The sequence below is a fragment of the Carcharhinus amblyrhynchos genome, chromosome 4 (assembly GCF_965287045.1).
Source record: "Carcharhinus amblyrhynchos chromosome 4, sCarAmb.v2.hapA, whole genome shotgun sequence".
NCBI classification, from domain to species: domain Eukaryota; kingdom Metazoa; phylum Chordata; class Chondrichthyes; order Carcharhiniformes; family Carcharhinidae; genus Carcharhinus; species Carcharhinus amblyrhynchos.
In genome coordinates, this window is record NC_137327.1 from 11,350,138 (window position 1) to 11,362,361 (window position 12,224).

Genomic DNA, 12,224 nt, shown 5'->3' on the forward strand with positions numbered 1-12,224 from the left:
TAACAGGCAATTCAGCAGTGGAAGCCATCGTAGTTGCAGAGAGAACTCTGCTGGCTCTTTAGTGGGCAGACAAGATTCCCACTACCTGGATTAAATTCTGCCCACTGTTGTTTTTCCTAAATAGCAGAAGTTCCCTCCTACGTAAATCCAGTTCAATTCAACTGTCACCACCTCAAATCATAGAATCCCTACAGTGCAGATGGAGGCCATTTGGCCCATTGAGTCTGCACCTAGCACAAACTCACAGGCCCTATTCCTGTAACCCCACATATTTACCCTGCTAATCCCGATACCAAGGGGCAATTTAACATGGTCAACCAACTTAACCTGCACATCTTTGGACTATGGGAAGAAACCAGAACACCCAGAGAAGACCCATGCAGACACAGGGAGGACATGCAGTCTCCACACAGACAGTGACCCGAGGTCAGAATCGAACCCAGGGCCCTAGCACTATGACGCAGCAGTGCTAACCACAGTGCTACCGTGCCGCCCACACTGACACAGTATCTGTTTAATTACCCCACCACACTCTTGTGAGTACTGCATGGAAAATAATCTCAATTTAGAACCAACATTGATTTTTTTTAAATAAACAAAAACATAAATTGATATTTAACAAATTAAGAAACTCCACAATTATCAATCTTGGCCCATCACAATTCAGCACTTCATTTTCAAAATCTGTGTACAAGCCCCTGAATCCAACCAGCTTGCTAGTTTCCCATGCTTTTCTACCTGTCCTCACCTTGGATATTCAGTTACCTGGCAATAGTCATTTTGACAGATGGGCCTGCTGATGAAAGGGAAATCTGTATCACATTTCCAAAAAAAGTATGTGAAGGCTCTGTGTCTTTAATTTATCTCACTGTGCCTACTTTCAACTCCTGTCATTGTCACATTCATTTGCTGTTCTCCACTTAAGCATGTCATGGATCATTCTATTTCTTTTCCTATACATTTGTATTAATTTTGCTTCTTCTTTTATTGTGCTTTTCCCACGTAATAAATCCAGTTCTTAAGACCCAAAACCTCAATTGATTCAGTTTTTCTTTTGATGCTGCCTGACCAGCTGAATATTTCCAGCTTTTGTTTTCCATGCACCGATTTCTAGCATTTTCACAATCACTTTAATTTGCTCATATGAATGTTTCTCTGCTGGATTTAATTGGATTGTCACCAGCCAGTGAACAGTTGGACATATATATGGTCATTCAATGTTATACAATACTGCTATTCAAACAATGAAGTAAAAACAGAAAATGATGGAAATATGCAGAAGAAAGAAATGGAAATGAGATCAGAAAGAAGAGCAGCTATGTTGAGGTTCCACTCTGCAAAATTGGTAAAGAATCTGAATGCATAGCACATAGTTAGAATTCAATAAAGTGGTTTCCAAAACTACTTTTCCCTAACCCTCTCAGCATCAATTTGCATTGATAATTCTAATTCATAACATTATCTTAGCTTAGTGAAGAATCCACTTTGTGGAATATTAAACAAAATTTGACACTGAACAATTAGTTCTCTATTTCCTATTTTGAATAATAGCTCAGATTTTGCACAGTAAGAAGTCTCACAATACCAGGTTAAAGTCCAACAGGTTTATTTGGTAGCAAACTCCACTAGCTTTTAGAAGCGCTGCTCCTTCATCAGGTGAGTGGGAGCTCTGATCACAAACTGAGCACATAAAGACACAAACTCAATTTACATGAATAATGATTGGAATGCTAGTCTTTACAGCTAATCAAGTCTTAAAGGTACAGTGTGAGTGGAGAAAGCTTTAAGCACAGGTTAAAGAGATGTGTATTGTCTCCAGACAGACAGCTAATGAGATTTTGCAAGTCCAGGTAAGTCGTGGAGTTACAGATACTGTGGCATGAAGCCAAGATCCCAGTTGAGGTTGTCCTCATGTGTGTCCCAATCCAATGCCAGCATCTCCACATCATGACTACCATCGAAAACCACAAACTGTCGGCTCCAAGTGGAGAGGTTCTCCAAGAAGATCGCGCATATTGACACAGACATCACGTTTCTACAAAGATGCAAGAAAGCAGACAAGATACCGAAAGGACTACAGATCACAAAACCCCTCAGGTCAACCTATAACACAGACTACAGCTCTCATCCCATGTACTCCCTGCATTGGAGATCTCTACTGCCTCCCAAAGATACACAAGGCAGACACATCCAGCCGTCCCATTGTATCAGGCAATGGGACCCTGTGTGAGGACCTCTCTGGCTACAACGAGGGCATCCTGAAACCCATTGTACAAAGAACCCCCAGCTTTTGTCGCAACACTACAGACTTCCTACAGAAACTCAGCACACATGGAGCAGTTGAACCAGGAGCACTCCTTGTCACAATGGATGTCTCGGCACTCTACACCAGCATCCCCCATGCCGATGGCATTGCTGCAACTGCCTCAGTACTCAACGTCCACAACTGCCAGTTTCCAGGTGCAATTTTACAACTCATCCACTTCATCCTGGACCACAAAGTCTTCACCTTCAACAACCAGTTCTTCATCCAGACACATGGAACAGCCATGAGAACCAAATTTGTCCTTCAATATGCCAACATCTTCATGCACAGGTTCAAACAAGACTTCTTCACCGCACAGGACCTTCAACCAATGCTATACACTAGATACATCGATGACACTTTCTTCCTTTGGATTCCTGGTGAGCAATCACTGAAACAACTATATGATGACATCAACAAGTTCCACCCCATCACCAGACTCACCATGGACTACTGTCTGGAATTGGTTGCATTCTTGGACATACGCATCTCCATTAAGGACAGTTATCTCAGTACCTCACTGTAGCGCAAACCCACGGATAACCTCACGATGCTCCACTTCTTCAGCTTCCATCCTAAACACATTAAAGAAGCCATCCTCTATGGACAAGCCCTCCGTGTATATAGGACCTGCTCAGATGAGGAGGATCACAACAGACACCTCCAGACATTGAAAGATGCCCTCATAAGAACAGGATATGGCACTCAACTCATCGATTGACATTACCAACACACCACAGCAAAAAACTGCACCAACTTCCTCAGGACATGGTGAACAGAGTACCCTTCGTCGTCCAGTACTTCCCCAGAGCAGAGAAGCTATGACATCTTCTTCAGAGCCTTCAACATGTCATTAATGAAGATGAACATCTCGCCAAGGCCATCCCCACACCCTCACTTCTTGCCTTCAAACAACCGCACAACCTCAAACAGACCATTGTCTGCAGCAAACTACCCAGCCTTCAGGGGAATAGTGACCACGACACCACACAACCCTGCCTCAGCAGCCTCTGCAAGACGTGCCGGATCATCGATCGTCGAAGGATGCCATCACCTCACATGAGAACATCATCCACCAGGTACACGGTACATACTCTTGCAACTCTGCCAACGTTGTCTACCTGATGCACTGCAGGAAAGGATGTCCTGATGCATGGTACATGGGGAGACCATGCAGACGCTACGACAAAGGATGAATGAACACCGCTCGACAATCACCAGGAAAGACTGTTCTCTTCCTGCTGGGGAACATTTCAGCAATCACGGGCGTTCGGCCTGTCATCTTCAGGTAAGAGTTCTCCAAGGCAACCTTCGTGACATACGACAGCGCAGAGTTGCTGAGCAGAAACTGATAGCCAAGTTCCGCACACATGAAGACGGCCTCAACTGGGATCTTGGGTTCGTATCACACTATCTGTAACCCCCACAACTTGCCTGGATTTGTAAAATCTCACTAACTGTTCTGTCTGGAGACAATACACATCTCTATAACTGGTGCTTAAAGCTCTCTCCAATCACACTGTCTGTACCTTTAAGACTTGATTAGCTATAAAGACTCGCATTCCAATCATTATTCATGAAAATTGAGTTTGTGTCTTTTTACGCTCTGTTTGTGATCAGAATTACCACTCATCTGATGAAGCAGCAGTGCTCCAAAAGCTAGTGGCATTTGCTACCAAAGAAACCTGTTGGACTTTAAACTGGTGTTGTGACACTTCTTACTGCATTTACCTCAGTCCAACACCGACATCTCCACATCAGATTTTGTGGACAGTGACGAATTAATGATGCCAATGCTTTATTAGACTTTTACTTATCAACAGATTTTCAGTGGGTTTCGGGAGGAAACTTGAGATAACTGAAAACACAAAATGGCAGAGTGCCTGTGGCAGGGGATCTGGGATTTGAATGAGTAGAGGAAGCAACTATACATTTCCTTCATCAATCAGAGAGTATAATTTATACTGATGATGCGCAAGGTCTGAACCAGGAATTGCAAGTCAGAGTATTTAGTTCAATGCCAAATTATCTATGGAAAGTAAAATTAAGGGAAAGAAAGATGGCATGACGGATATAGTTAAATAATAGGCAAAAAGAGAAAGGAAAAGTGTATTTTGTTGTTCCAACAATAATTAAAACCTAAGTGAATGAGACTCTGCACTTGTGTTTATTAATTTTTGATGTCAGAGAGGTGGTTTGACAATAATTAAGACTGTTAACGTGATTAAAAAATTCTGTCAGATTGAACAAGTCCTAACATTTCCTGGCAAGTTGAATGGATATTTACTGTGTATGTATTGCCGCTTCAAGTCTGTCCGTGGGAAAACAATGAAGCCTCAGGTGGAAAATGGCACTTCTTGATATACATGTTTAACTGTGCACATGCAGTCGCTACAAGTTGTTGTGAAGTGAGTGCTGCTTGCCAAAGTTATCTTTACAGAAAACCTCAGGTTATCAGAGGGTATATCACAGGCAACATGTTAAAACCCTTCCAATTCAAAGTTCTCTTGAAATTTACCCTTTGTGAGAAATCATAGAAACTCTACTGTGCAGAAAGAGACTATCGCACCCATCGAGTCTGCACCGACCATAAGCCCACCCAGGCCTTACCCCCATATCCCTACATGTTTATCTGCTAATCCCTTTAACTGATGCATCTCAGGACACTAAGGACAATTTAGCATGGCCAATCAATCTACACCGCACATCTTTGGACTGTGGGAGGAAACTGGAGCACCCTGAGGAGACCCATGCAGATACGAGGAGCGTGTGCAAACTCCACACAGACAGTGACCCAAGCCAGGAATCGAAACCAGGTCCCTGGAGCTGTGAAGCAGCAGTGCTAACCACTGTGCTGCCGTGCTGTGCATCATAAAAAATGTAATTTTCCGATTTGTTATTTTTTCCCGAATATCTTTATTTTAACAACAAATGTGAATGACACTTTGTGGCAATTAACAATGAGATGCTGCAGAATCCAACTATAAGGAAATTAAATTCATGGATTAAGTCATTTGCACTCCAGGGTGCTTCAGCTATCATCCCGTCATAATTGTCTAAACCTCAGGCTAAATCAAAGCTAAGTCCTAAGCTTCCTTAGGTTTTATAGGTTGCAATTGTATGACTGTAATCTCCATCAGTGTGAAAAGATTAGTAACATCTTCAGCTCCACTTAGACATAACCTGCATTCTTGACTGGCTAGAACTTCAGCAGCGCTGTATTGGAGACAACACTACATAAGTCTGAATGGAGGCAAATAACTCTCTTTCAACAAGTTTAAACAGTTAGAAAACGGAGAGAGAAGAATTCTACCTTTCGAAACATTTAAACTGAGGTCTAATAGGTTTAAAAATTGTCTAGGGAGCCCAGTGGAGCTCCTCAGCACTTTGATAATTAGACATGACACTATAGTGTATTTGTACTCCAAACAGTTTCAAACTGAAGACTACCCACTTTAGGGAGTATCACTTGAGAGACAGCCTGACCAGTCTTTGGATTTATACTGCAAGATTGTTGTTTGTGTAAAGCAGAAAACACACTCGTGCAGTCCTGTGAATTGTTCACTTTGTTCCACCATTCTTGCTATATAGCATATCAAAAATCTATCCCAGCTTATTTGCAATGATTCTCTTCTACATTTATTTTCTGAACAAGGTAAATTTCCATGAAGCTGAAGAATCAAAAAGAGCTGCCCATAATTAAATAAAATGAGTCCCAAGTTTGAACTAGTCTCTTGCAACAAAACACATTTATTACATAGGACTTCCACAAGGAAAAGGTTTTTCTAATATATGTAAGTGAAACATAGATAGCCAAGTCAATAAATAGTCATAAACTCATAAAATATTTAGGATCAAAAATAAACAGTGCCACATGAGTATTCACTGTTTTAAAATCACAGTGGTGTTTTGTGATTATTTTCTACAGAATACACCAGTTTTGCAGTAAACTTTAGCATCTTGTAATTAATCAAGTGATTCTCTCCTGACTACATATTCTTAGTAATTAAAGTTCTGTAATACAGTAGCTTATTCTTTCTGCTCCAACACCTGCATTTCATTTGTTTACTTTCCCATAGTCATAAATCTGCACCACTGTCAATGTGCCATAATATTAGTGCAGTAATCAAAGTTAATTAGCTCTCTCAATACATCACAACAAGACTATAATAGAGAATCATTTAGAGTGTTCCAATATACCACGTTATAAATGAATCATCAGTAACACAGCAATATGAAATCCCAAGTGACTGGTATTTAAGGAAAAAATGCCCAGTTTCATACTGATTAAATTCTATTGGAAGCTTGATATATTATTTTTACCTCTACTTTTGACTAAAAATTTTGCAGTGGCTCAGTACGTTCTGGAAAAAAATGGGAGGCCATAAATCCAGGATTCCTTTTAGTGATTTTATGATAAAGCTAATTTAATGACATGCAGATTTCTTCATCACAGATTTCCGGATATGGACAAGGAAAGCATTAACCCATTGCAGATTCTTCTGTTCAGTTTGCATCCATGAAAAGCAAAGTGAGTGCACTTTGTGGACAAAAAAAATCAAACATGCAACAATGTTTAATGTTAGGAAGCATACTCAGCAAGTTACTGGACAGTTTTACAAATGTCTCTGTGGAAATCTCCTAATAATACTGGAAAGTAGAGAGGAAGACTGGAAAGAATCCTCTTCACTTGTCCAGAATCAGAGCTAAGCAAAATCAAACAAAACAACCATCTCTACAACTTTAGTCAACGTTTGAATGTCTGCCTACTCCCTTTAAAACTGATAATACCAGCTTTCAATGACCCTCAGAGGCTTATTCTCACAATGCAGTTTTCGTGATTATATTAAGACCATGATACATTTGTCGATCTTGAATTCTTCACGAAGATCCCCTCCCTATAGCTTAAAAGACATAATTTCTGCAGTAAAACCAGAGAATAATGGAAACATACAGCAAGAAAATAGGGTTCTTGGACAATGACTTTATCAAGTTCATTCACCCAAATCTCTTTCTGCCTGCTTCCAGGTTTCCAGCATATGAAGGGTCTCTGAACATGTTGCTCTCATCTCTTCTTGTAGCTCTAGTATCTGATGTTATCAAGATAACTCTTTGCTGCATCTTTTCTCAAGCAATATTATCCCTCCTCTAATCATGGTGACCAGGACTGCACACAGCATTCCAAATGTGAGCAAATCAATGCCCTAGGTATCACATCCTGCTGTTTTTCACTCATCTGTGAACTGTGTGCTCCAAGATCCAGTTTGCCTCAGTTGCTGTTATTGCACACAATAGTTTTAACAACTTAACCATCAAAACCCCCAAATTCTTTTTCCTGTTTATTATCCTGTAGATTATAATTTAAATTGTGGTTCCAAAGTTTATTCTTCTTCCTTATCTTACTACGTTCCAACAATTATTGTTATTATTACATTTACCATTTCTCAGCCCAACTTCCTCCTCTGTCTAACTCCTGCACTCGATTAACTTGATCTTGATTGGAAGGTCCTGCTCTTCAAGTCATCATTATCAGCTAATTTTGACTCCATTCCAATTTCCAAACCACTGAAACAGAACATAAGATGTAAAAAGGTCCCACAACTGATCCTTGGAGCATCTCATAAGTCAATCATTCAATTCAATGTCTCAGCCAAATAGGTCCATTTTACTCCAGGTCATTTGTTACATTTGATCACAGTGTACAAAATTATCACGTTGAAGATTAACAGTTAATTATAGATTTGGCTCAACTACTTAACCAACCTGGTTCACTAATTGAATTGGAGACAATCAAACTATCACTGAGAGCTGAAAGTTTTGCCAGTAAGCACTAGATAACCCTGTAAGTTGATATACGAATGGAAAAAGTGATTCTTCCAGGCAGGATACAGGAAATTTCTCAGTGCAATGTGCTAACAGCTTGCTTGCTTTTATCGAGTTAAATACCAAGATGCAAACTCGGGAACCTCTGCCAAGCCATGCCCAATTATTTTGGTAAGTAAAGGGTGTTGTTACAGCAATAGCGTGTACATCCTAAATTAGGCAACCACAAGTTCTACCTCAGTGGATTTCTCATTAGCTTGGTTTGGAGATCTTTGAAGAGAGTGATAAGTTTCCATATGCATCATATACCCATCTGGCTATAAACAAAATCCCCAGTTCTAATTATTTTTTTAAAAGGGCCTTTTAAAAATTGAAATGTAATTTCACAGAAATAAATTCACGCTACTCGGCTTTTAAACACATCGCAAAGTCATAAAAGTAATGAAATTCTGATGATGAAAATTTCAATTTCAACAGAATAAAATGGCAATGAAATCACACGTTTACAGTCCAAAATCAGAGCAGTCATCTGTGATTTGATGCATAAGGAACAATGAAATTCACCTCATAGACAAACTGAAAGTGATCATTGAAAAAAAAATGAAACAGACAAATTCCATCTACTCATACATACAAGAGCAGACAGAGATATGATAGATCGAATAGCCTCCTCTATACTGTCAGATTCTGTGAATTCAATGCTATTTCCTTTATAAAAATTGGCTAATAATCGTGTTATGCATTAATATATTCAAACTGAGAAATGATTCATTTGTAGTTTGGATGATAAGGGAAGTTGTACAAATTTCCTTTACACAATCTTTTATCTACAATGAAGCGAGTTATAAACTAGATTTTGCCACTGACCACCAAATCCAGCTTCCTGTCAATATCAAAAGGGTAATAATTAAAATAGTTTTGCCTTCTGCCCAAAATCTTTTGTATGTTTACAACTATGAAGAGAGGCTGGATAGCCTAGGGTTGTTTCCCTTTGAAAGAAGTCTCACAACACCAGCTTATTGTTTTCCTTAGAGCAGAGAAAGCTGAGGTGGTACCTGACTAAGGTGTAAAAAATTATGAAGGATAGGGTAGATAGGAAGGAACTTTTCCCCTCAATAAAGAGATCAATAACCATGGATTTGAGGAAAGCCTTTCCATCCAAAGGGTGGTGGTGAATCTGGAATTCACTGCCTGAAAGGATAGCAGAAGTAAGAATCCTCACAACATTTAAGAAGCATTTAGATTAACACTTGAAATGCAATAGCATACAAGGCTTTGGATTAGGTACTGGAAAATGGGGTTAGAATAGATAGGTACTTGGAGGCTGGCACAGGGACAGTGGGCTAAAGAGTCCTTTTTTTTAAGCTGTAAAACTCTATGAACAGGATTCTCTGGTCTCGTCAAGTAAAACTTCATTCACTCTCAATGGCCCTGAAAAGTCAGTCCCACGAATGAAGATGGAAGAGTTCGGCCTATGACTCTATGACTGAGCTACAGATGCCACAAGCAGACTAGACCTTTATTAATAAAAACTTCATTTTCCACTATGGACAGGTTAGTTGCCCAGTTCAACAGTTTTACAGTGAATAGGTCAAGAATTCTGACCAATCACTTCATGAAGGAGATGCACACTATGTCCTTCACCTTGTTTTCTCATAGCGGACACTCCAGATGATATCCAGCTGTTTGTTGATTGCTTTGCCCAATCCTCAGCATCCTTTAGCTTAATAGTAAGTCTGGAAAACACAGATTTTGTACCAAACTTCCCCAAACACCAATACCTCATATTCACAATAAACAAAACATCCTACAACTCAGTTCAAACGTTCTGCTATCTTGGGAATGTGCTCTCCAACAACACCATGTTGGATGATTAGATCATGTCGACAGTGAAATGAACATGCCGCTAGGAGGCACAACTTCCACAGAGTATTCCCAAAATAGGTGTTTGTCATCCCGAACATTAGAAACTAAAAACTGTAAGAGAATTTGAACCTTTTCCCTGGTCCACATTTCTGATATCATAACATTGTATCAGGTCATGACAAACACTGGAATCTCACTGAAATTAAATCGTCTTTAAATTCATTTAACTTAGTTGTTGTGCCTCAGCACTATCATGTTTGTACAATACACATCTGGTTTCCTAAGAAAATTAGCAGTTATTAACATGCTTATTCTGCTTGAAACACATTTCTGTAATTATAATCAAATTACACTGATGCAATCTAATTGATTTATAAATGTTTGTGCATTATTGCTAAGTAACAAACAATCTGCTTTGATTGAAAAGGTTAATAACTCCAGGTCCAAATAACTGGGGTTGAAAGCAAGAAATAATTACGCTGTGCATTTTCTCATTTTTTTCCCAAGGTGCTGGGTGATTTCACGAAGATGATATTAATCCCACAAACATTCCAGTGTTTGGAACATCACAAAAAGGGTAACTAAGTATCAGAAATTGTCATTTAAAAGACAGCATTGGTGGGCTGCCTTCAAAGGTTCAATATCTTTCCTTCACTCTACTGAATTCCCAATCAAAGTCACATGGCGGTGGAGGTTGGGGTGTGACAAAATAGGGAATTGTCACAGATATTCTTGGGTATCTCTGGTAGCTCAAAGAACAGTAAGAGTGTTGGGAACAGATGCCCACATGCAGTCTTAGCAGCAGCTGAACCCTAGCTCAGGAAATTAGGGAAGAAACAATTTTTCCAAAGAATTGCAACTTAATGCACTGTCGTGCATTGGTGTACGAACCCCTTGCTCTCTTGCACCAGGAAGTGACAAGATAGAGTGTTGCATAAGATTTCTCACAAATCCAGTCTCTAAGCTTCAGATCCAAAGGAGGAAAACAAAATTAAGGACAACTAGTCATCTTTTCAAACATGGGGAGGACAAGAAAAAGTAAAAAATAATCTTTCTTGCAACACAACCTAAAGTTGTTCAGCTCAATTCAGAAAGAAGTTGCTGCAGTTACCATCCAGATATCTTTCCTTCGGCAAGGAATCTCCCAATGTACTTTAGAATTGAGCTATCTTATTATGATCTCTTTCATGATCATTTTCCCTCTTATAACCTCTCGGTTCGCCACCCTCCCCCCCCCACACACACACACACACACAATTGCAAAATATCAACTGCGTTGTAGCCACAAGGTGAGCAATGAACATGTCTGAATGCCTTTTGGTGCTCTGATCCCTCTCTGGCTCAAAAGGGCCAGATGCACAGTAGTCACATCTCCCCGAGAAACAATAGTGCTCCCTTTAAATTGGCAATCTAATAAAAATGTTTACAAAACTGCAGCAATAGGCACTGCAAAGAAAAGTGGCTGCACAGTGATTTTTATTTTTATTGCAACTGTATAATACAAATTTCCCCCGAGGAAAACTCAAACCTGCAGGAATGTAAGTCATATTAGAGCACTGTCCCATTAGTGTCCCTTCCCACATTTCGTCAGCCTTCTGAATGGCAAATTGCAACAGACAAGAGTACTCCATTGTATAATAACAGTATGATTTTGGAGTTTGCATTTGTTGTCCCAATTAGCTAAGAATGTATTATTTAGTAACTACCCATAACCAGCTAGCTCAGGGATGCTATAATGCTGCTACTCTGACATGCAATAACATTTTGTGCTCTTGTAACCTTCAGAATGGAAATAAACTCTTAAAGGGGAAATACCAGCATATTTTCAATCATTTCTCCTCCCTTTATGCGTTAGCTGAGGATGTTCATTAGAAAAACGTAACATGTGCATTTAATTTTGTCAAAAATAACACACAGTTCTCAGAAACAACAAATCTCAACACCCGTGGTAAAATATTCAAATCATGTTGGAGTCCAGTACTTTAGTGAAAACACACAGCTGAAGTAGTTCACTGGTTTTGCAAGTGGGAGTCTGTACATAAAAAAGGGGAATCTGACATTTGATACATTCTGCCAAACTGAAATATCATCCCAGAAATGCCAAATTCAAATATACATAGCATGTCTCTTAGGAATATATTTCTTATGAATTTCAGCTTTTACATTAACTATTCAATGAATATGGTTTATACTGCCCCAGTCTTGGAATTTTCCAATGAGATTCTTGGAT

At 39.5% G+C, this 12,224-nt stretch overlaps 1 protein-coding gene across 2 annotated transcripts in view; it reads right to left on the bottom strand.

Annotated features, from left to right (window-relative positions):
- Positions 1 to 12,224, bottom strand: part of wwox (WW domain containing oxidoreductase) — a 909,285-nt gene that overhangs the window by 790,174 nt on the left and 106,887 nt on the right. The gene's annotated exons all lie outside the window — the stretch shown is intronic.